The sequence below is a fragment of the Chionomys nivalis genome, chromosome 8, assembly GCF_950005125.1.
Source record: "Chionomys nivalis chromosome 8, mChiNiv1.1, whole genome shotgun sequence".
NCBI lineage: Eukaryota > Metazoa > Chordata > Mammalia > Rodentia > Cricetidae > Chionomys > Chionomys nivalis.
In genome coordinates this window covers 76,912,516-76,938,091 of record NC_080093.1, presented here as the reverse complement: position 1 = coordinate 76,938,091, position 25,576 = coordinate 76,912,516, and the positions used below count along the sequence as shown (strand labels likewise).

General features: G+C 42.5%; 1 protein-coding gene across 2 annotated transcripts in view; it reads right to left on the bottom strand.

Moving 5' to 3' along the window:
* Positions 1–25,476, bottom strand: part of Dcun1d3 (defective in cullin neddylation 1 domain containing 3) — a 37,488-nt gene extending 12,012 nt beyond the window's left edge. Inside the window, exon 1 of one of the 2 annotated variants that reach the window (XM_057777174.1) lies at positions 25,319–25,476. The gene's annotated coding sequence lies outside the window, so the exon portion shown is untranslated. Of the gene's footprint in view, positions 1–25,004; positions 25,052–25,318 lie in introns of those variants that run through there. The other variant, XM_057777175.1, reaches the window with a different exon arrangement.
* Between the last annotated feature and the right edge of the window lie 100 nt (positions 25,477–25,576).

Genomic DNA, 25,576 nt, shown 5'->3' with positions numbered 1-25,576 from the left:
TTTCCAAAATGAAATAAAGCATTTTGGTCTTTAGGCTTTAGAACTGAGCTGCATGTTTACCCAAAATAACAAAAACTGGACCTTTTCTCATGTCACTGGCCCACAACTAGGTTTTCTGTTTCTTTCCCCCATCACAACTATTCTAAAGCAAAGGGGTCACTGTTAGGGAGGCAGTGGCTTTCTAGGTTGGCCACTCAGTTACTTTTCTAGCTGTTACTTCATACCTAAAGAAGAAACTTAATTGGATGAAAAGCTTATTTTGGCTGGTCCAGAAGATATGGTCCACCACGTCAGCGGGAGTGGGAGACAGCAGTTCCTCACATGTTGGCAGATGAGGGAGTAGAGAGGCCACACTGGAATCCACAGCACGGATCACCTTCAAGCCTTGCCCTGAGGGACTGCCTTCTGCTGGAGAGGCTACAGTCCCAAAGGCGCCACAACTTCCCTAGTCAGTGCCACCTGCTGGGCCCCAAATAATCAAAAACATGACCCTGTTGGGGACAACTACAACAGTCACTCCTTTGTCACCAGCCTCCCCACCTCAGTTTCTCCAATGACATTCCTTGTTTAAAGGCAGAAGGCTGTCTTGGGTTTGTACTCCCTGGTACATAATGAGCTATACTCTGGCTCTATGTATGCAGTTTCCTTCCTTCCTTGGGAAGGCACTTCAGTAGACCTCACTGAGGGTGAACTGCTGATTAGACATTAATTCACTGCTTCCAGGTAGCATACAGATATTTGACACCCAGGAGGTTAGCAAATCATAGCTAATTAGTCCTCAAATATCCAATTACCACATGAACTGTTCACTTTCTGGTCACCTTCTAAGGAGTTCAGCTGAGAAGATAACTGGAGATGAAAGAAAGGAAATTGTGAAATGAGTCAAAAGATGAGGAAAGAATCTGACACAAAAAAAATGATAAATGACTGTCTGCAAATGCCTTATAGGAATACTTGAATGATCACAAATATACCTCTGTGGTTTCTAGAGTCATGTGGTTTCTAAGAAAGCCCCAAGTTCATCACATGGTAACTGATCAATTTCCCAGTGCTTGCTCATTCTTTATAAAGAAAATCTAAATCCATTATAAGACCACACATACCAGCTTCCTCCTAAAGCCCATGATGGAGGCTGTTTGCTAATGTACAGCAGACAGGAAGGAGGGACAGATAAGAGCTGCACAGTGAAGAATTCTTCCTTTTGACTACACGAGTAACCTGGTCAGAAACATTTATGACTACTGCCAAATTAAAAGTACTATCTACATATTCTAGAAAGTCCAGAAAATGCAGACAAGCCTGCACACACACACACACACACACACACACACACACACGCACGCACGTTTGTAAAGGTCTTACATAGGTTCTGGGGTTACTGAACTCAGCTCCCAAAGCTTGCAAATCAAGTACTTTTAGTGACTAAGCTACCACCTTAACCCCTCAACATACATTTTAAATATTGTTATCGCCTCAAATGCTCCAGACCACACTTAACTCGTAAGGCTTATTTGTATCCTACTATTCAGTCTGTCAAAATTCTTGTATTGTACTCCAGAGGGAGCAAAGAGACTGAGACTCGTTGGGCTGAAGTACTGTAAACAGCTTAGCATCTCAATGAACAGGCTCCATGATTGGTTGTTTTAATTTCTTAACTCTCAGATGCTAACTTGCTCTCCATAATTCACTATTATAGGCAAACTAGGGTAATAAATAGAAAATAAAGTTAAAAATCAGAACATCATTAATTATTTTGTGAGAATAAATCCCAAGAAGGGAAATTAATGGATCAAAGAATATGCAAAAACATTTATATGAAATCTATTCTAGCAATGGATGCAAACTTTTAACATGCCGCATTTGTCAACTAATTCAATTTCCCTTAAAAAAAAAAAAGGCCAAAAAAACCCCACAAAACTTTGCCAAAGCATGAAAGATGTTATATCTAAAGAAAAATATCCAGGCAGCAAGTAAAGCGTCAGCCTTATTGTGAGCACAAGGACTTAAGAGAGTTGTTAAATAATGGGACAAGAAACAAGAGGCTCAATATCATCTGAATTTCCACAATGTATTTTTTTTTTTTTAGTATGAGACAAACCTTACCTTTTCTACCCTCCAAAAAGTTAAGATGGTACCACCTGAAAGACTAATGCATCCTCATCCTCTTAGCACTGGCTGAAAATCTGCCTCTTGACTAAGCAGAGCCAGAGTGACTCATCTGCAAATGGGGCTGCAGAGCCTGGAAGCAGAGAAGGGGCCGCAGTTAGCCCACAGACCTGTCATATGGGCTTTGAGCTATAGACTGAATCAAAGGACATTACAGAACATAACAGAACCATGTATGCTTCCCCACCATCTGGCCTCTTTATCAGATAATTGCCCAACCTTCACCAATTCTCTCCCCAATTCCTGGTATAGGGCTGTGTGTATGTGGGATTCATAAGGAACATGTGACTTAAACCCACCACTGCCTCATACATCCCTGGCTCCCATGACTGTGACAAGGGGTACATAGGCACCAAGCCAACCACTGAAAATGGTCACCATACAACAGTCAACAGAAAGAGTAAAATGTCTATTGAAGAAGGTAGATGTGAAGATTAAACAGATGCTCTTTACCAGGTAAGTTTGAGATCTAATGCATACAGAACTCAAGAATGAGATTCTTAGGTGAAAGGCAATACTGAGAAATTACAAACTGGGTTTTGGTTTTTTTCGAGACAGGGTTTCTCTGTAGCTTTGGAGCCTGTCCTGCAACTCCCTTTGTAGACCAGGCTGGCCTCGAACTCACAGAGATCCGCCTGCCTCTGCCTCTCGAATGCTGGGATTAAAGGCGTGCGCCACCACCGCCCGGCACAAACTGGGTTTTGAAGACATCATTTTTACCCGGAATCCAATAGTTTCAATAATGGAGATCAAAACCTAACTTTCATGAATACACCAATCAGTAAATTCCCTTTTCCATTCCCCAGATGTCAGCTTGTATCACCACTCAAAGAACTCAAAGAGTTATTTTTTTTTTTTTTTTTTTTTGGTTTTTCGAGACAGGGTTTCTCTGTGGTTTTGGTTCCTGTCCTGGAACTAGCTCTTGTAGACCAGGCTGGTCTCGAACTCACAGAGATCCGCCTGCCTCTGCCTCCCAAGTGCTGGGATTAAAGGCGTGCGCCACCACCGCCTGGCTCAAAGAGTTCTTACAAAGACAGTTAATGCTTCTCAGACAGATTTCCTACTTAAGCAGCCCAGAGAGGATCCAATGCTTAAGACTTCCTGATTCATGTTCCTGGACCAGCTTACGGGGCCACAATTTCAATCTAATACGTCATGGGTACTCTCAGTTGAACAACAAGAGCAATGATCCCTGGCCCATGAAAGCTGACAGATTCCATTACAACTAGGTGAGCCATTAGGATACTATTTATATTTATATAAGATGGTATGACTAATAAGCTAAAAGAACTATCTTAGCCCTCTTCCAAATACACAGTGACAGAGTATTTACCCCTGACTTCTACTGTAGAAATATTTTCTCTCACCTTCATATTCCCAAGGAAGAACCCTTTTAACATTCAAAAGCACGTGATAGGATGGAAAGCAAACTCTCCTGGAAGCCTTGTACGATAATGACATAGCCAATCTTCTTCCAGCTCAAAGGTATTTGATCTAAACCACATCCTATGAAACTGAAAAACAAGACATGACCAGAATTCTTGGTTTCAGTTACTATCACCCAAACAAGTTCCCTCTAAGTGCTAAGAGCCAATTTAGGAAGAATCTGGGTTTCTAAAACAGAGACTAGAAATGCTCATGGTTTGTCTGTCTTTATATATACATACAAACACACATATCCTATGATGGTAATATATAGCCATGTGTCTATGTATAAATATACATACATACATACACAAACACAGATTAAAACTGTTTTGCTTTATTTTCTTAACAGTTATTTATTTTCACAACTGCTTTTAGGGCACATGGATACATTAACATGCATAGAGAAAAACAGATCCTTAAATCAACAGTCCAACATATGATAGAAAGCAACAAGCAACATGGTACTACAGGCTTTGCAAAGTAAGGTATCTCTTGCTGGACATGGTGGTACATGCTTTTAATCCCAGCACTCAGGAGACAGAGATAGGTGGATCGCTGTGAGTTCAGGGCTAGCAAAGACTACATAGTGAGACCCTGTTTCAAAAAACAAAAAACAAACAAACTAAAAAACAAAAAGGAGGCTACTTTTTGCCCCAACAGCCACTACCTAAGAGTCAATGCAATGCTGTCTATTTTAGCTGCCATGTCAGGCCCTATTTTAGGAAAATCCAACATGAGAAAACTCCAAAGCAAAGCAGTAGGATCAAAGGCTCTTTCTTATGGTCATCAATATGTTGGACAACCTGAGAGTAGCTACGAGCCCAGAATAAATTGTATCTATGAGGGCACACACATTTTGCACCAAGTAACAGAGGGTTCAATGAGTTGCAAGCAACTTTCTGAACTACCATCAAATTTGCATGTACTTCAAGAACCACATCCAATCCCTTCACTCCTGAAGCCCGGCCTGTGCCTTCCACAAAGAACAGGACATCTCTGCATGAAAAATAACTAGACTTACACATCTCTATGTACTCCTTGCACCTCATGTTCTCACCTTAAGTTTGGGAAAAAACAAAAGATCATTTCGTACCAGATGTGTCTCAATTCGAATACTGAGATGGATTCAACCAGTCTATGTGCCATTGTACGCTAATTTGGGGCAACACTTTTGTTTTGTCTTAGTTTTCTTCATTTTGATAGTTTGGATTTTCATTTGTTTTGCTTTGTTGTTGTTTGTTTTGTTGTTTCGCTTTTTGAGACAAGGCATCACGACGTAGCCTTGGCTAACCTGAAACTCAAGAGATCTGCATTCCTCTGTCTCCCAAGTGCTGGAATTAAAGGCGTGGGCCACCATGCCCAGCTGCTTTGGTTTTTCGGGTTGCTTTTATAGATATTAGAGCTGATCTTGAATTCATGATCCTCCTGCCTCAGCTTTCCAAATCTAGGATTACAGGTCTGCAACACCAGCCTGGTTTCATTCTCTGAGAGTCTCATTTGTTGATTTGTCTGATCTCCAAACAGTACAAGTTTTATCCTGGGTACCTCAGTTCCTAGGCACACAGCAAGGGTTTGCTGTATATCTGCTGATGAACCACTGATAGGTGGTGGTTGAATAAGAATGTCCCTCATAGACTTATGTATTTGAATGTTTGGTCCTCAGTTGGTAAGTTATTTAAGAAGGATTAGGAGGTGGGGTGGGCTTTGACATTTCAAAACCCCACAACAGGCCCAGTATCTGTCTCTGCCTGTAATCTACAGATCAGATGTGAACTCTCAGCTACTGCTCCAGCAACATGCCTGCCACTGTGCTCCCTGGCCATGATCAGGGACTAACCTAACCCTCTGAAACTGTAAGCAAGTCCCCAATTAAATGCTTTCATAGCTGGGTGGTGGTGGCACATGCCTTAATCCCAGCATTCAGGAGGAAGAGACGCATGGATCTCTGTGAGCTCAAGGCAAGCCTGGTCTACAGAGCAAGTTCCAGGAAGGCTCCAAAACTACACAGAGAAACCCTGTCTCAAAAAAAAGAGATAGATAGATAGACAGACAGACAGATAAATGAATAATGCTTTCATCAGTTGCCGTGGTCGTGATATCTACACACAGCACTAGAACAGTAGCTAAGACAGTGAGTGCCCACAATGCACAAGGCGCTAGTCTGTCTTGAGATATTTGCTGCCACTATGTTACTCACAGAAACTCCTTGATGCTGGGCATGGTGGTGGACAGAAAGGCAAGCAGATCTCTGTGAATTCCATGGCAGCCAGGACTAGAGAGAGAGAGACTTGTCTCTAAATAGATAAATAAATAGAAATAAAAATTCCCCTGATGAGTGGCTTTTGACTTATCTTACTAACACATGTAGCTTGTCAAAGACAGGAAGAGATGAGGGCAGTACACTTCTACCTCTGGATCCCCCTAGAGACAATGAGTTATGCTGCTTATGGCAGCAAGAAAAGACCAAGAACTATAGTCCTAAGCAAAGCTTCCAAAGCCAGACATGCTTGCCAAGAAGCAAAGAGCAGATTCCACCTCCACTGGCTGGCAGGCAGGCCCACACATTCTGCTTAGCCATGTGAGACAGCAGGCTCTTGCTCTCCCCACCCCCAGGCCCACTTAGGATATTTGGGGTAGCAAGAGAATAGCAACACTGGTGACTTTTCTAGGAGATGTTGTATAAAAATAGAGCTTCCAATTTTAGGCCAAAAGTTGAAAAGAAAAATAGCCAGAATTAGACGTTTGTTTTAACACAATACATTGAAAATTCCAAGTATTACAAGTTTAGGTGCTGGTAGCTGGGGAGGAGGTCACACCACCACAGGGCTCCTCAGTGAGTTGGCAAACAGTAAGGCTTGTTTAACAGTGCATATCTACCAGTGACAGAACTAAAAAGTCTACCATGTGGGGAGATGGAAACCAACTGACATACCTCCTGTGGTTGTCCACAGTGGCAGGGCTGACACAAATCAATCTCAACTTACAAGTCAAAAACGTTATAAATCTTTTTTGAGGCTAGTCAAAGATGAATTTTTTTTTTTTTTTTTTGGACTTTTCGAGGCAGGGTTTCTCAATAGCTTTTGGTTCCTGTCCTGGAACTAGCTCTTGTAGACCAGGCTGGCCTCGAACTCCCAGAGATCCGCCTGTCTCTGCCTCCCGAGTGCTGGGATTAAAGGCGTGCGCCACCACCGCCCGGCCCAAAGATGAAATGTTTTAAACCCTGAATATGACTCATTTTTCAGAAATTAAGTCAGCATAATGGAGGGGGAGCTTCTAAAATAATTTTCTAAATTTCAATCACCAACTTTTTAACTTCCAGGTTTTAACACCCATAATTCATCAACACATCTTAAGTCGAAACAAAAGACAAATACCTGCTTTTGACAGCAAGTTGATGGCCGTTCAGGTATGAGAATCACTCAGACCAGGTGGTGGTGGTGGTGCAAGTCTTTAATCCCAGCACTCGGGAGGCAGAGGCAGTTGGAATCTCTGTGAGTTCAAGGCCAGCCTGGTCCACAGAGCAAGAATCACTCTGGCAGAACTGGAGTACAGCGGAAGACCCAGAAAGACACCATCATGATAATAAAGACCTCCCAAAGGGTTTGTGGGCACCATAAATTACATAACAAATCCATTCTGTGAGGCAGCCAGGATTAACTCCCATTCATCCCAGTTGACTCAGTATTGCCAATGGGCTTATCAAATGGAAGGCATTATCCACCACAGCTGAGCAAAGCACAGTGGTTGGTCTCACTGTGTATCGGCTTGCTGACATCAACTATTCAGCAAGAAAAATCAACCTTACAATTAAAAAAAAAAAATGTCATTACTCCCCTCCCATCCTGATTAAGTTTTTCTGATTGAATTTTTAAGGATGTAATATGACATCTTACTATAACAAATGCAAAATGTCTATTATACATGCAAGAATGAATGCATTTTATATGATTTACTTCCATGGAGTTCATGGCTCATGACAGTCAAACATAAACAAAAGCACTTATGAAGCTGTGAGTTTGATGCCAGCTTGGTCTACATGGCAACTTCCAGAATAGCCAGGGCTACATAGGGAGAGCTTGTGTTTTAAAAAAAAAAAAAAAACAATGATCATACTCAGTATGTAGAAAAGAAAGGATACTGTCTTGGTGACAGTGTCTTGACTGTAAGCCCCAAGAAGGAAGAAGTGCGTGTAGTACAAGACCAGGGCCAGCTGACACCCAAAGATAGGTTCCTAAAGAATCCAACAGAGACTCTGAGAGCTGGAGAGGAGGAGTGGGGGAGGGGAGAAAAAAAACAAGAGAATACTTTCATAGGAAGTGTACCCACACGTGTGACATAATAGCACAAAGGAGACTACTTGGGAGGAGATAGAGGATCGACAAGAGAAGGAGATGAGGGAGAGAGGGCAGGTAAGGAGATAAACAAGAACAAAGTGTAAAATGACATATATGTATAAAAATGCCATAATGAAACCCATTACTTCACATACTAATTCAAAATTAAAAAGGATAGCACTATATAAAAAATGAAGAAAAAGTACCTACTATGTATTTGCGGCACTGCACAATCTGTCTTCATGCGTGTAATCTAGTACTCTCCCAAACTGTCCAAAAATACTTCCTTAAGGTTCACTATGTACCAAGCACTGTGTGTGAGACTTTTACACACAACTAAACAATGATAGGACACTAACTAGTATCTTGGGTATTATTCTCAGCACTTCACAGATGAGCAGACTGAGGCACAAATTCTAAGACACTGGCCAAAGGGTCCAAGTTTTACTGTTTCTCAAAAATAAGAGTAACAAGCTGGGTGTGGTGAAACCTGTCTTTAATCCCAGCAGTGGCAGGTGACTCTGTGCATTCAGGATCAGCATGCTACACATAGCAAGTTACAGGGTAGCCTGAGCTACAAAGTGTGAGACCCTGTCTTCTGAAAAAAAAAGGGGGGGGGGGTTCTTTCATACAAGAGTAGTGTTTTATTTGGGGCACCAAAGTGCCTAAGCCTCGGAGGAGAGGAGAACTTGAACTTGAAACGGGGCAGCAGCTTTCAAACTTTAACTGCAAACTGCAGCAAGAAATGGATTCTGGGGCTGGAGAGATGGCTCAGGGGTTAAGAGCACTGGCTACTCTTCCAGGGGACCTAAGTTAGATTCCCAGCACCCACATGGCAGCCTCAAAACTGTCTGCAACTCCAGTTCCAGAGAACCCTACACCCTCTTCTGGCCTCCTTGAGTACAAGGAGCACCACACAAACAAGCACACATACATATAAATTTAGAAAAAGATTTTTCATCCTGACCTACACCCTCCAAGGAGAAATGACCCACAGTTTGGAAGATCTCAAGACCAGGCTTGAAGTTTCCCTGCTAGACATGTTAAGTATTTTGTGGCTGTCATATCATTTACTCTTCACAGACACCCATGAAGGATGTTTCTTTCTGCTCTCTCTGATAGGTGAGGGAATAAACTCAGAAATAAAGCAATTTAAGCAATTTGCCAGGTATAGTGGAACACTTGTAATTCCAGCACTTGGGGAAACTAAGGCAAGATTTCAAGTTCCAGGTTACAGAGATGACGACAACGACAAAAAAGACGATGAAGAAGAAGACGACGAAGACAACGATGAAGAAGAACCACAAAAACAAAAGCAGACAACTACCTCATACAAGTTCCTATTGTGTGAACAAAAGCAGAGACAGTAACCGTACATTCCAGTTGTTCCCCTAGTTCCCAGCTTCCTTTCACGTAGGTAGAGAAAGGCATCTACTTCTGGCCCATAGCCCATAGGCAGAAATGATGCAAGGAGGCTCAGGAAGACAGGAATCTTCAGGTCTAAGCAATGGATTGGTAAGTGCCATGGCTGCCATCTTATCACCTGCTGGGGTAAACCAAAGTAATAACCAGGACAACACAGAGAGTGCAGTACGAGACAGTGGGGTCTGCATCCCCTGGTCTCTGTAGGGCTTCACCTGCTGACTACTGTGGGACACACAAGCAATAAATTTTGTCAGATTATGCCTAACTTCCTCAGCAATGCTACAGTGACTCAGTTCAGGCTTCCTGAGTGCAGTGACTTCACAGGGGCTTTACCTAATTCCAATCTCCCAGGGCACAGGAGTGCTCACACACACAGTATAGGCATCCAATGTACCCACTTAAAATCACTTACTATAGCTGGGGATGAGGCTCAATGGTCTATAGTCCTCACCTTGCATGTACAAGCCACTGGGTACAATCCCTAGTACTCCCCTCCCCAGATCAGAGATCTTTTTCACTGCCGACTCACTACACTCTTCTGGACCTGCTCTCGGCTTCTCTCATCATCCCCCCTTTGCATTTCAGCTGCTCTAGTGTATTAATGCACGAAGGTATTCCCCAACATGCATGACCTTACCTGTTTCTATAGCTTTACTTTACTGTTAGCATTGCTGGGAACGCATCCACCTTCCTGGTTCTGGTCTTGTTTCCTCAGTCCTAGCTCAGGTTTTCTTCTCACAGGACTCCTTGCTGCTGAACTGCTGGCACCTGTGTTGATATCACTGCATCTTGGAGCACTGATTTTACAAACCATCTAATTGTTACTGTGTCTGGTGTTTCTACCATGCTATAAGGTCTGTGAAGAACAAGAGCTACTGAATCTGTTAGAAAGAATACCTGGCAACAAATAAGTACCTTTCTCTTCCTGAAACACCAAGTTTTCAACTACTCTGGGGCCTGTTGAGCAGACAGTGAGCTACAAATAATTCCCTTGAATACAATAGGTGAGAAAAAAGACATTTTTGAGACCCAAATTTCCTAGCTTACAAGACTGGTTTTGAGTTTCAGAAGTCCTCTATGAGTGACACACCTTCCATCTGGGAAATCAGTCCCTTGCTCATATATTTCTAACTGGGAAAGTACAAAATCTGTTTCTTCTTAAGGAGAAATTATCTTGTATCTGTTTGGAAACCTTAACCAATGTTAGTCTTGTTTTGTTAAGCTGCTGTGGCATCAAAAGCTCTTCTATTTACTCAGATTTTGACAAGTACTAAATAGGGGGACCTAAATGTGTATGAAGCCAAGTATTGTATGCAAATGGTAAATATGCAAATCAGAAGGGGAGGAGCTTAAGATGTGTTACTTACAGGGAGGAAAAGTTTCCCTACAAATGGGGAGAAGGCAACTGGAAGGTTCTCACCTGTTGCATAACTTTACCAGCATCTTCTGCTCGGTCAGGCAATGACTGAGAACTAGGTAAATGCTTTGTTAAATTAAGCAACTTCTGTTTCTTGGCTAAGTAAGAGTTCAAAGTTAAGTCTTCAATTAATGTTTTTGTCTGATTTGAAACTGTCACAAAAGTTCAAGTATCCAAAATCTTGAAAAGAACTATTTTTAATTCATTTGTTGACCCTGCGGTGGTCAGAGGACAACTTCTGCAGTTGCTTCTCTCCTTCTACCACAAGTTGACAAGTGCCTCTACCCACTTGGCCATCTCAGTAAGCCTCAAGCTTTCTCTCAGAATACAAAGATTCTGAATGAAATAAGAAGACCATAGTAAATGGTGTAGGAAACCAAGACATATTGATCCAATGGCAATTTCCCCAAGAACAAAAGAAAATTAACAACTGTCTCTAGCCTCACAAAGGCTTGCTGAAGAGCAAAGGCAACTGCTACAACTCCCTGCCATCCTCTTTCAGATTTACCCAGACTCAGCAATTGTCACCTATATAATGACTGTCTAGGGAATACCGGTTATGTCAATCATGCAATCTCCACCCTCAAAAGGTGGTCTTGTGACTTTTATATCCAAGAAAAAGGGCACATTGCCTGATTTGGAATCCAAGTGTAAAATCTGCTCAGGGCTGGAGAGATGGCTCAGTGGTTAAGAGCACTGGCTGCTTTTCCAGAGGATCTGGGTTCAATTCCCGACACCCACATGGCAGCTCACAACTGTCTGCACCTCCAATCCCAGGGGATCTGACACCCACACACAAAATATATACAGGCAAAACACTTGTATACATTAAATAAATCTTTTTAAGAGATCAAATCAAATCTGCTCAAAGGACACTTGCTTAGACTAGATCTTAGTAGAAATGGAGATTTTTAATCCCCCAAACCTACAGCCTAGAGCTAAGGCCCTTTCCCTTTCCTAGCCTGCCTAACACAAGTCACAACCTTTCAGGAGACAAACCAACCAGTATGAATGACAAAATCAAAATGATATGAAGGTGGAACCGAGCACCTGATCTCAGCTCAGTTGGGAAACACCCGAGTTTCTCATTATGAAATCATGCAGAGGGCTGCAGACACAGTTCAGTGGAGGGGTTCTTGTGTGACAGTTTGGCTGTTAATGGCATGTGAGAGCTAATCTTGCCTGTCAACCTGACATACCAGGAAGAAGGACTCTCAATTGAGGAACTGCCTCTATCGAACTGACCTGTGGTATTTTCTTGATTGCTAGTTGATGTGGGAGGGCCCAGCTCGCTAGGGGTGTGCCACTTCTGGGCAAGTTGGCCTGGTTTGTACAAGAAAGGTTACTGAACAAGCCAGTAAACATCTCCAGGGGTTCCTGTCTTGGCTTCCCTAGATGTCAGACTATAAAGTGTAAGATTAAATGAGCCCTTTCCTCCTTGAGTTGGTTTTAGTCAGTGCTTTATTTATTACAGCAACAGCTCAAACTAGACTATGTATTTGCTGCCAAGAGCCTGGTCGCCAGAACTCACATGGTAGGAGACAATTGACTCCCACAAATTGTCCTGACTATAACATAACACACACACACACACACACACACACACACTAAACAAACAAATAAAATGTAAACTTTTTTAAAAGAACAAGATTGTTTACAAAATACCAACTACCAAAGGCAGATAATAAAAGATAGTGTTAAAACATAAGAAAAAAGTCAAGGGACTATAGATAATTAAAGCTTTCTAACAATAAACAAAACAATAAACAAAGTTTAAAACAAACATAGACTACACCTGGATGCTGCTTTCTCAGCTTCTACTGAAATTTAAGCTTTATATGAGGTATTACTGCGGCTAAGGGTCAGCACCTTCCACAACAGGCTATGATTTTTTCTTCTCTCTCTCTCTCTTTCTCTCTCTCTCTCTCTCTTTTTTTTTTTTTTTTTTTTTGAGACAGGGTTTCTCAGTAGCTTTGGAGCCTGTCCTGGAACTTACTTTGTAGACCAGGCTGGCCTCGAACTTAACAGAAATCCACCTGCCTCTGCCTCCTGAGTGCTGGGATTAAAGGTGTACGCCACCATGGCCTGACTCAGGCTATGATTTCTATCACTACTTACCTTCCTCTCAAGATCTGTGTGGAATCGTGAGAATGAGCAAGATAGGAATTTTAAGTTTTGGTGCTTAACTTTACTTTAGGGCACAAATCATAGTGTCCCCTTAAAGCAGTCACCACACACAAGTAATGTACAGGTCACCTCTTAGAAGAGACTGAGTCTAGACTTCTAAAACCTTGAATCTGAGTGTCAGATCCATGGTTAGGCTTTTCTCCTTCCCCCAGGTCCTAAACTCACACCTTAGGCGTCCCAACATCAGAGTGAACGATAATGACAATCCTGACGGTGGGGGCCTGCTAAAGTGAGGAGAAAATGGCAATATTCACTCTTTCAAAGTTTAAAAAAAAAAGGCACTTATTTATTTATTTATTGGTTTTTCGAGACAAGGTTTCTCTGTGGTTTTGGAGCCTGTCCTGGAACTAGCTCTTGTAGACCAGGCTGGTCTCGAACTCACAGAGATCTGCCTGCCTCTGCCTCCCAAGTGCTGGGATTAAAGGCGTGCGCTACCACCACCCGGCTACCACTTTATTTTTTAAAAATATTTTTAAATATCTGTGATATTTAAAATTCTACAAATGCATCCATGGGATTTGGGCAACATCTTTATTTTCAATTCTGCACAATCTATGGGCATTTCTGTCAGATTTGTCAGTGTGCTGGAGTCAGACAAGTCTTTAAGTCTGCACAAAGGGACAAAGACACCATGGAGTAAGTTTTGGCTCTGCACTATACTTACTCAGTCTCTGCAGCCATCCACCCTTATTCTTTTATATGCCCATCTACCTACTGACTACCTGGTATTTTTCTTACAAACTTAAAAAAAAAAAAATAGACCTGCTGGGCATAGTGTGTACTTGAGAGACAGAGCAAGTGGATCTCTGTGAATCTGAAGCCAGGCTGGTCTATCTATATATTGAGTTCCAAGCCAGTCAAAATGTGCCTTCCATTGTTCCCCAGAAATTCAAGCTTTATTTGGTGGTTTTATTACAGTTGTGGCATAGCACCTCTTAAAAAAAAAAATTCAACCATTCTTAGCACCTTTATCCATGTAGTCACAGGTGTGACATGCTAGGTACATTTTCAGACTACACATTAGAAAGTAGAACTAATAAATGAAAAGCACTCACCATATACTCGCCAGAATCATCAGCAGTACAAAAGTACACTACTGCAGTTATTTCAGCAACACATGGACATATAACCAGGGCCAGAAGACTCCTCCGCAGGGGAGGGTGCCTGCCTCCAAGCCTGATGACCAGAGTTCAATCCCTGTAACTCCCATGATGGAAAGGGACAACCAGTTTTCTCAAGTTGTCCTCCCTGAACACACACACAAATAATAGTAATAATAACAATAATAATAATAAATTAACTAATACACAGACACACACACACACACACAGTAAATTAATCCTAATCTTTTACATCCCAGTTAAAGAAAGCACAGAGGGGTTGTGACTCGCATAAAGACACAGCAACTCCAATGGCCCCTAAAACAAACTCTCCAGGGTCTTAGGGACCTGGCCTCACTTCACCAGCAAGTGAGCCTGAAGCAGGTCTGGGCTTTTCACTTTCCCCCCACAAACAACAGGCACAATATGGTATTTAGCAGCTGATCTTCTCAGATAATCTGGATTGGCTGAAACAAATCTGATTCCATCCAAAGTCTCAAGAAGGTTTGTCCAACTCACTGAACTCCAAGGCATATGGCCAAAGATAAAAATGACTCCTGGATCAGCATCCCAATTTTAGACCCAACAATATCTTAGCCCTCTGTCCCCATTGCTAGACTCACATGGGCTCTAGCTCTGTAACAACTGTTCTCAACCTATGGGTTGAGACCCCTTTGGGGGGTTCAAATGCACCTTTCACCAATGTCACCTAAAACCATGCTGCATAATCAGATATTATGATTCATAACAGCAGTAAAATTACAATTATGAAATAGTAATGTAAACAATTTCCACAACATGAGGAACTGTATTAAAGGGTCACAGCATTAGGAAGGTTGAGAAGCACCGCTCTAGAGGATTTCAGGAGGAAGATTTTCCATGTCTAAAAGGGCAGCTTTGGAAACAAGTTGGAAGTTTCCATTAGAGTCACTCATGTATTTATTTCCCAGATACCCAGAGGACAGGTTTTATTTTCAAGGATAGATAACTGTGGACCTAAGAATGTTTTACATACTCTATGGGAGGAAGAATCATACAGCCCCTGTCTAGGAATTGCAATCCAGGTAAGCTAAGCTACACATGCCATGTAGCTAACAACAACAACAATAATGCTTTTTATATGGCATGTACTATATTTTATCATTCGAATGCACTAACAATCATTACAACTATTTACTGTGATGAATTTCACTTGACACATGAGAGATGTGGTTCACCCAAGTTCCAATGGCAAGTGAAGTTCAGACTGACAACCAGAGTGTAACTCTAGATTTGTGCTTTTAACCAATGGTTATATGTATCCAAACGTTTTTCTTATTAAAAAGTAACATCACTTGGGCAGCAGAAGTAGGCAGAGCTCTGAGTTCAAGGCTAGTCTAGTCTAAATACCAAGTTCCAGGAAACCTAGGACTACGTAGTGAGACCTTGTCTCAAATAAACAAACAAACAACTGCAATCAGAGTAAGAGGAAGGCTGCGCGGGCAAGTTACCTTGTTTCTAACATGAGGGAGGTCTAGCGTTAGTGCATCTGTGAACTTCTGGAATACAGCACACTCTTTCTTTCATACTATACTGAGTCTGCTTCTTATAAGCCAAAACAAAGAATAGCTAGTGTTACTCCAAAATTAGTTATAGCCTACAAAATGGGAGAACAAAGCCAGGTATGGTGGGTCATATCTGTAATCCCAACACTAGTGAGGATGAGGCAGGAAGATTGTTCTGTATTTGAGGCTGGACTACATAGAGAGTCTCGGGCGAGCCTAAGATACAGTTTAAAATTCTATTTCAGAAACAACAAAAGCACACAATTGGATAATTAAAGTGGAAATATATATATATATATATATATATATATATATATATAGATAGATAGATAGATAGATACAGAGAGAGAGAGAGAGAGAGAGAGAGAGAGAGAGAGAGAGAGAGAGAGAGAGAGAGAGAGAGGGTTCTTTATCTCTGGTCCCTTCCAGTTTCCAAACCCTTGAAGTTTCCTGACATATCTTTCATTACATGGGAGAAAGACACCTTGGACCACACCTGAGTTTAAGGATGATCTCAGGGTGAGCTCTCAGAGGTTTCAAAGGAGAGGTTAGTCAAGTCAGGAAAACTTAAGCACTGAATTCTATTTTAGGTCCTATTTTCTCAGAGATGGGCAATGAGATACAAGAGTTCAGCCACCAAAAGCCAATAACCATGCCTATATAATGAAATCTCAAAAGCCAGAGTAATGTCTCTGACCATGCCCAGCTAGGAAACACACACACCAAATTAAGGCAGAATAGAAAGACCGTAAAAGTTAAAGGAATATGGAAAGGAAAAGGAGCCCTCACCCCAAACCCCTGGGTTGAGAATCAGAAACAAATAAGTAGCTGGGCTCAGCGGCACTTGCCTGGAATCCCAGTACTACAGAAGCAAAGGCAGGCAGGAGTGTCTCTATGAGTTTAAGGCCAGCCTGCTCTTGGTGAGTTCCAAGGACACCCACGACTACCTAAAGAGACCCTATTTCAAAAGCCAAAATAACAATAAATATCTCATAAACAAGATTAGAAACTACGTTAAAGTAAAAACATGTCTTATTGTATGTATTGTATACCACATGTTGCCTGTAGAGATTAGAAGAAGGCATAGGATCCCCAGAATCGAAGTGAAAGACAGTTGTGAGCTCCCATATGCATATGAGTGCTGGAAACCGAGCCCTGGTCCTCTGTAAAAGCAACAAGAGCTTGGAACCACTGAGCCAACTCTTCAGCACTGACTGATCTTTTTTTTTAAACCTATTTTGTTGTTGTTACTTTAATTTGTTTAAGTGTATAGGTGTTTGCCTGTATGCACATATGAAAACCTGTATGCCTACTGCCCAAAAAGGCAAAAAGAGGGAATCAGATCACCTGAAATGGAGCTGCAAACAGTTGTTAAGTGCTAGGAATCAAACCTGGGTCCTCCAGAAGAGCAATAAGTGACCTTAACTGCAAGCTTAACTTGGAATAAGTATACCAAAACATTTTAATTTTTAAATTTTTTGAACATTGTAACTTCAAAACCACCAAAATCATACATACAGCTACTGCTGACACTTTGGGGAGACTCTCAAGAAGTTCATGGCCACACTTGTGTGTATACTATGTTCCCCTGCCTCAATGCCAATTCTGGAGTCTATATTAAACTCTGTTAATAATCTAGGTCTGCAGCCAGCTGGTGGTGGCGTACGCCTTTAATCCCAGCACTTGGGCAGCAGGAATAGGCGGATCTCTGTGAGTTCGAGGCCAGCCTGGTCTACAAGAGCTAGTTCCAGGACAGGCTCCAAAGTTACAAAGAAACCCTGTCTCAAAAAACAAAAACAAAACAAAACAAAATCTAGATCTGTTTCATACATAAAATTAAGTTTTTCAAATTCTTTTCTGCAACACTTGGTTTTACCTGACCAGACACTCCTGAAAACCCTTCTGGGTGCTACAGGAGCTAGTACAGGGCTAGAGCTAGTGCTCGTGCCGCCACTGGCTGGAACACACTTCATTACAAAAACAAAAACCAAAAAACTGAAATCCTGCCAGGCCACGGTGGTGGTGGACACCTTTTTTAATCCCAGCACTTGGGAAGCAGAGGCAGGCAGATCTCTGTGAGTTCAGGCCAGCCTGGTCTAGAGTTCCAAGCCAGGCAGACCTGCTACACAGACAAACTTTGCCTTGAAAAGCCAAACAGGAGGGGGTCCTAACTATCATGCACTGCTTGAGTTCTATCAATTGTGCTAGCATAATGTCGAACCTGACAGGGGAGTGGCTGTGGGAACCCCTGAACTTGTAGTTTACAAGAAGTTAGGATAACCTGGGAATATCCACAGCTAGCATCTAAATGGCGCAATCTTGTAAGACTGAGTCACTGGCATGTGGGATCTGTGCTAATTCCAGACACTATCAGAGCTGAGTTGCTGGCCACTCAGTTACTGCCAGAAAACTGCTGGAACAATGTAATTAGTAACCTCAGAAACAGATGCACACATTAAACCAACTTCTCCAGTGCTCACAAGACACTTTACTGCTTGCTGGAATCACAGAATCTATGCTGTCATATAGCTGGCACCAGCTCAAGAGGACTGTTGGTCATTTTCAACACTAGGAAATCAGGTATTTCAGTCAGACCCACAAGTACTCGGTAGAGTAAGAAGAAAAACTAGGACTGGAGACATGGCTCAGTAGTTTAAGAGCGTGTACTGTTTTTCCACAGGACCCGAGTTAATTTCCAACACCCACACTGGGCTACTCACAACTGCCTGTAATGCCAGCTCCAGGGACGCTCTTCCTATGTCCATGGGTGAGTGTGTGCACGCACATGGACAATTACACAGACACACATACATACATGACAACAAACCATGAGGGGTGGGAAACACTAAAGAACTATTTGAACCTGTCAAAGAAAACACAGATGTTGTAGAAATACAAAGTTTGAAATGATTTTCTTCAATAGCTTTGGCTGTTACTTCACATTTATAGTAGTTCCTAGAAGGTCAGTCAGGAATAAGCTCAAGCGTTCAAAAGTAACTGATCCTGCCTCCTAGGACCCACGCTGCTAGTCTCAGTATCTTCTCTGCGGTGGCCTGACTGTCTCCTCTTGTTTAAACAGTACCCAGTGGATATAAAGCAAATGTAAAGGGCCAGGAAGGGTATTTGTTTTGTGTGATAAGAGTTTACATAGCCCAGGCTGGCCTCAAAAGTTCTATGTAGCTGAGGATGATCCTCCTGCCTCCACCTGAGTTGAGTACTAAAGACTACTGAACTACAAGTGTGGGACGTGAAGCCAGGTGTAAACGTTCTTGTTTTGTTTGAAACAGAGTTGTGCTATATATAGCTCCGCCTCCAAGCTGGACTCAAGCTTTCAACGATCCTGCCTCAGCCCCTTGAGCACGGGGATTCCAAACGCGTGACACCGTGTTGACCTGAAGTCAAACACAACACAAAAATGATGGTCTGTATAAATACCGTGGCTATTTGCATCAAACTGCTGTCAACAGGGATACATGGGCTTTCCTGTTCAGATTCTACAGTGCGTCACTAGGAACACAACTATATACAATTCAGCATTTTGCACAGCTATTATTAAACCACGCCCACTAGTTATATAAGAGCATAGAAGCAAAGCACAGCGATACCATACAATCCCAACATCACTTAGGAGTCTGAGAGAGGAGATCATTGAGTTTGGGGTCAGCCTGGGCTACATTTGAAGACTCTTGTCTCATTAAACTGAACTAACTCAGGGTGCTAAAGTCTCCACTCTGATTTGAATATAATTTGGTACCTTCAGAAAACAGTCAGGGAGAAACTCCAGCTTTCCATTTGAAACATCCACAACCTCTGCCGCAGTGGGTGCTCTCAATCCATTACTGAATCCTGCTTCATGTATGCCACATTATAAGGGATTCTTGATCAAAGAATTAAGAATTGGTAACAAGGGGCTGAAAAGTTGGCTCGGTGGTTGAGAGTATTTGTTTCTCTTGCCGATGACCCAAGTTTGATTCCTAGCACCAATATAACAGCTCACAATGGACCAAAACTCCAATCCCAGGAGATCTGGCATCCTCTTCTGGCTGCCTCAGACAAGGAAGGGAAGTGGTACACATACACACAGGTAAGCAGACATTCTTAGGCATAAATAAATCTTAAAAAATAAAAAGAATTGGTAACAATGCTTAGAACTAAGAAACAGAAGGCCAAGTACCAAGAATTTAACTAGACTCAAATTCTACTAAGTGCCCATAAGGACCTAAAAGAAACCATGAAGTCAACTAAGACCAGAGGAAGTGAATCCTGCTTCCCATCCCATAGCTTGCTCTCATCTTCTCAATTTCTGTTTTCCCACTAAAAACGTGGCCTTTCAACTTATTTTATCCTTAGACGATGAAATCACATAGTGAAGCCCAACAGTCTTATAGGAATTTTTTGTAAAATGAAGCTTTGGGATAAAGGGAGGGAGGGGAAGAGAGCAAAATGTCCTCATTTCTGTTACAGGAATACTCCTGCTTCACGGGGGTTCCTCAAACCTTAGGAAAAAAAGGGGGGGCATTGTTGTGGCCAGGTGGTGCATGCTTTTTTTAATCACAGTATTCAGGAGGCAGAGGAAGGTAGATAGATCCCTGTAAGTTCCAGGACAACCTGGTCTGCAAATATTTCCAGGCCAAGCCAGAGCTACACCAGATATTCTAAGGTTTTGCAGAGGTCTGATAAAAAAAAAAAATCAGACTAGATGCTGTGGGACAATGGTCTGTACCTTGTCGCTTGTATTATTTTTAATAAAATGCTAATTGACCAGTTGCCAGGCAGGTAGTATAGGCGGGGCGACAGGCAGGAATAGAGGCGGAGCAATGAGAAGTCAGGGAAGAGAGAAGTTTCATTCTGCATGTGTGACCCATATGCAGAGGACTGTGATTGCCTCGCCGAAAAAGGTACCAAACCACGTGGCTAACATAGACAAGAATAATGGGCTAATATAAGTTATAAGAGTTAATAAGAAGCCTGAGCTAATGGGCCAATCAGTTTTATAATTAATGTAGACCTCTGTGTGTTTCTTTGGGACTGAATGACCGGGCAGGACCGGGAGGGACAGAAAACCTCAGTCAACAACTAGATGAAGTAGAATTAACTGCATTCAATACAGTAGATGCTCTCACTACTAAAACAAGGAACAGATCTTTCCAACACACCATCTCCTGGACTGACAGGAAGAAAAAGCAATAATGGCTACAAGATGCTAAATACCCCTAAAATGAAGTCCTGCCCTCTGCAGAGTGCTATCAGAGATCTGCCAGTCATCAAAGCTGGTCTAGATCTAATAGTCTCAGTGACAGCATTATTTCTAGTCACTGGGCCCTGAGGTTGAATGCTTCAGCAATGTGCAGCAGGACAGAAAGAGAGCGTGATGATGCTTACCAAATGATGCTTATATTGCTGTACAATGTAGGCTCCTTTGCTATATCTCAGTCCCAAACCAAACAATTCAAATCAATTTAAAGATGTGAGCAAGGTCAAACTCTCAAGGAAGCAAAAGTCATCATTTTACAAGTTCCAAAGTATGGTGTTTAAATAAGATCACATTTGCATGTATCTTAAAGACTGGGCATTTTCCCCTCTTTCGGCATAGCCTAACTCCAAAGAATCAGTTTGTATCACTTTTTGGTGTTATTCTCACTCAAATCTCCTTTTTGGCCCCCAAAGAAATAAAACCTTTCATTGCCTAGAAAAAAAAAAAGATACAAGAATTAGTGACACTAGATTTGAACTAAAGGACACTAAGTCAATCGACCTGGTCTGTTACAGAAAGAACTAAGGACACTGTTCCAGCATCAGGAAGAACTGATCCTGGAACACTGGTATGAACATCTGTAGACAGACACAAAGAGTAATTGTAAGTTATCAAGAGGTAGGGAAACGGTAGTCACCACATAATTACCATTGTTTCAATCTGAGTTACTACTTCTTCACCTCAAAACAACTGGCAGTATACAATTAACTCTCCTCACTACAGAACACATACCAAGACAGTAGTAAAATCAGATTAACTTAAGCCATCTAACGCAATGCAAAACAACTGACCCACAATTTCAAAGGCAAGTGGCACCAGCTGGTTTTTAGGTTTTCACCTTCCGTTGGAATGTGTCCAAAATCCCCCAAACCTTCAAACTGACTAGCACCATAGGTCAAAAGGCCAACGCAGCTCCAACGCTCCAAATTCACTTAGATTTAGTTCATTTCCCAAACTTAATTATTGGTCAATGTAGGGGTTAAGGGCTTCTCCCTGTGTTCAAGCCCCCCGCTGTCAAAAGGTAGGCTCTAAACTGGCTGATGAAACATCAGCCTAGACAATATTTACATACTTGAGTTGTAATGAACCATCGAACTGACCAGAAACAGTGGACTCCTTAACACCAAAAGCACTGCATGCCCAGCAGCAGTGCATGAAGTCAGGGGCAAGCTCTTTAACCTGGGCCTAAGCCATAGATGTGTACACCACGCCAGGTCCTAACAGTTGCAAGTCAATGACAGTTCACATTAGTCATTTACTCGCAAAGGAAGATTTGCTATTAGCATTCCAATAACAAGGTGTGTACCTTCCTTACCCTAGGACAACACCGAAAGCTCTACCCAAGTTAGTTCTGAGAAGCCACCACAGGTCGTAGAGCACTAGAACCTAAACCAACTTCACCATTTCTAATCTGTCTTCAACAAACACCAAAAAGTTTCATTTACCATTTGTAAGACTACGTTTACTACAGTCTAAGCAACATTTCTGTCTCTCCATTGCCTGGCTCAAAGGACTGATTCAGAGAATACTCCCGTCACTTCTGTGAGGCTGAGAAGGAAAAAAAATACTCTTTCCATTTTTGCTTACTGTGATACAGCTCAGGAGGGCCAAATCAAGGCGACAACTTGATTAGGCCTCTAAGTGGACAATCTGTCCAAGATAAGGTTGAACTGGAGATGAATGCCCCCAACTGAAAGCAAAAGCAGACTACATACCTGAGTTACATGCCAATCCAAAGGTGGCGACATAGTGGAAATGACCCCCCCCCCAAAAAAAATAAAATAAAATCTAATGTGATCCAGAGGGAACTTTTAGCTCCAACCTACCTCTCGGAATATTATTACTCACCAGGAGGCCCAGGCAAGAGAGGAACTATTGCAACACAAATGCTGCCTCTCCACAAAAGAAAAAGAAATATGTAAAACTCATATCTAGATGGTCATTTGTAGAGCAACATATTATTAGCACATGCCCAATCCTTCAACCCTAAGTTCACACAGAGATGGAAGATGTCTATACTAACACACATTTAGAGTACTTATGACACAATTTTAAATAGTAGCATGTACAGCCAAGTATTTTATGGGAACAGGTGTGCCCTCAATTGAACATCCTGCTTATTCCTAAACACATAGCCAAAGTGACCACTGCTGCCCTCTTTATTACTCTCGGCTGGGTGAGCTGCTTTTGTTTTTAATTATAATAGTCCAACAGAACCTGCAAAGATAATGATAAAGGCCCAGGAAAGGCAGCAAAATTAAACAAAATGAGTTTTTCTATTTCTTCCTCCCTACTCATATTTTGTCTACCTGAGCCTCAAAACTCCACTTCTCTGACCTTATTTCATGCGACCTTTCACTCACTGGACTTACACTCCACCCCCACGCTCTTCTCCCCAGTCCCTAGAACTTGCCAACTTCATTCCAGCCAGTTTCCTAAACCTCCAAGAGTCCTCCCTTCATCTTTGCACGGCTGGCTTCTTTTCATTTAAAGTTCTGCTTAAAGTGTCACCTCAGGAAGGTCTCCCTTCCCTGCATCCCAGTCACTTTCTAGCCCATCACTCATTTTCTTCAGCATTTAATAAAAATCAGATCTGCTTATTTATCTCCCACTCTGATAAACTCCGTGAGAGTGGACTTTTTGCTTGTGTTCACTTTTGTACATCTAGTGTCTGAAACACTGGCTAGTACTTATAGCCAGTCTTAATTGGATGAATTTTGAATTTTTCATTCAATGGCAAACTAGGTTCCAATGAATGAAAGTAAGACTAGAGATAATTCTGTTTCTGTATGTAAACCATCTAAATACCATAAGTGTACAATTGAGGCATTAAGTATTCCGTTTGATCAGGCCTGAAGGCCCTCATAAATATGATGGGAGTCTCTTCCAGCATCAGAAGAACATCTGTTATCATCACCCAAGTGATACTACACACCCAATTCGGCGACAAGGTAAAACATATGCACTTTCTAGTCAAAAATTTAACACTATTTCTTAAAGCATAAAGTTTCTTAGAAGACAGTTCCATAATCAACAGAGGATTTCTTTTTTAAAAAATGTATCAGCTGCAAAAAAGAACACTTAACACTTCACTCTGAAATCTCTATGACAGGCTAGAAGAGGCACTGCTTACTCTGTGGTGGTTTTTGTTTGTTTTTTAAACAATATGAAAGAGATCTTTCCAATTATTCTTTCTTCAAACATTTGCATTTGGATTTATATTCTGCTAGAAACTACGCACCATTCTGCTAGAAACTACGCACCACACTGTCTCCTATAAGACCACCTATACACAAAGCATTAGCTAAATAAGATAAAAATCAGCACAAGTCAATTGTCACTGAAGACGAGTGTGCCAGACACACAGATGGAGAAGGAGATAAAGAGCTATTGTCCAATTGTAGAAACAACAACAAGAAAAAGTAATATGGGGTTTTCTGTTCTCAGAAGTGCATCATGAAGTGTGGGTGGAGAGAAACACAGAAATCCAGAATTAGCCTAACATCAAATCATTTTTGGGAAAGAGTTGACACCATGTAAATTCCTCACACATAAAGTATTTGGAGCCAGAGATCTTGATTCCTGGGCTATGATGCCATTTATGCTTCTTTGCAAGAGGTCTGGGATTCCAGTATCCATAAAAGAAAACGCTCATAAGAACCGGGAGCCGGGCAGGCGGCGTTGTGAGGTACTCCCCAGTGTGACACAGACCAGAACTGAAGTATACTACAAAGCTTGCAGTTAGGAGCTGGGATAGAGGCTGAACACAAAATTCAAAAGAGGTAACCAAGGTACTAAGTGCCACAAAAGGGACAGGGTGACCAGACTGCCACTCAACCACAGAGAATGAAAGTAGAAACAGGGGTGTGTATGGGGGAGCATAAGAGGTGGGGATGGAAAAAACAATACATTTGTCACCCCGTCCCACTTCCTAAACAGGATATAGGCAAAGCCTCCAGCCCCATTACCTCAGGCACAGATGGTTATCGTTTGTAGCAAAGGTGCACAGAAAGGCCTTCAGGTCTGAGCCCCTTAATTCCAGGGCTGTTAACGATTACAGAGAAGGATGGGGGTGGGGAGGAAAATCAGGGAGGGAGCTGGAGATTCACCCGCCACCTCCCCCTTGGGCTCCTACCTCACGGCTCTTACCCTGGACTTTCAGTTCAGAGTCTGCAGCCCCTCCCCGAGCATCTACGACCCCAGGTCCCCAGGCCCGGGATTGAGGGGTGCTGGCGATGGGCAGGCAGGGACAGTAGGTAAGTTTTCTGAGCCTTGCGCGCTTGACACGCCACAGGCTCCCCTCACAGCCTCTTCTTCCAGAGGGACCAGTCCAGACAAGGCGCTGATTTGCACTCCTCCCCTTCCACCACCACCCCCTTTCTCGAAGGAACCGAACCCCCGCCCCTTCATCTCTCAATGCTCCCCCCTTTTCCTCAGCTCCCTCCCCACCGCTCCAAACTCACAGCTGCTCCAGAGGTTCCTCCAGTCAAACCCTTTCTGGAAACGACGGCGGCCCGGCGGGTCCAAACCACCTACCATCCCCGCTTGCGTTTCCAGGCTCCCTACCCCCGCCGCCGCCGCCTTTTCTGCCACCGCGGCCGCCGCCTCCTCCTCATCTGCGGCCCACCGGCGGCGGCCGCCCCGAAGCCCCGCCCCCTCCATCGCCTCCTGCATCATCACTTCCGGTAACCCCGCCGGCCGCTGGCTCCAGAAGGGAGAGA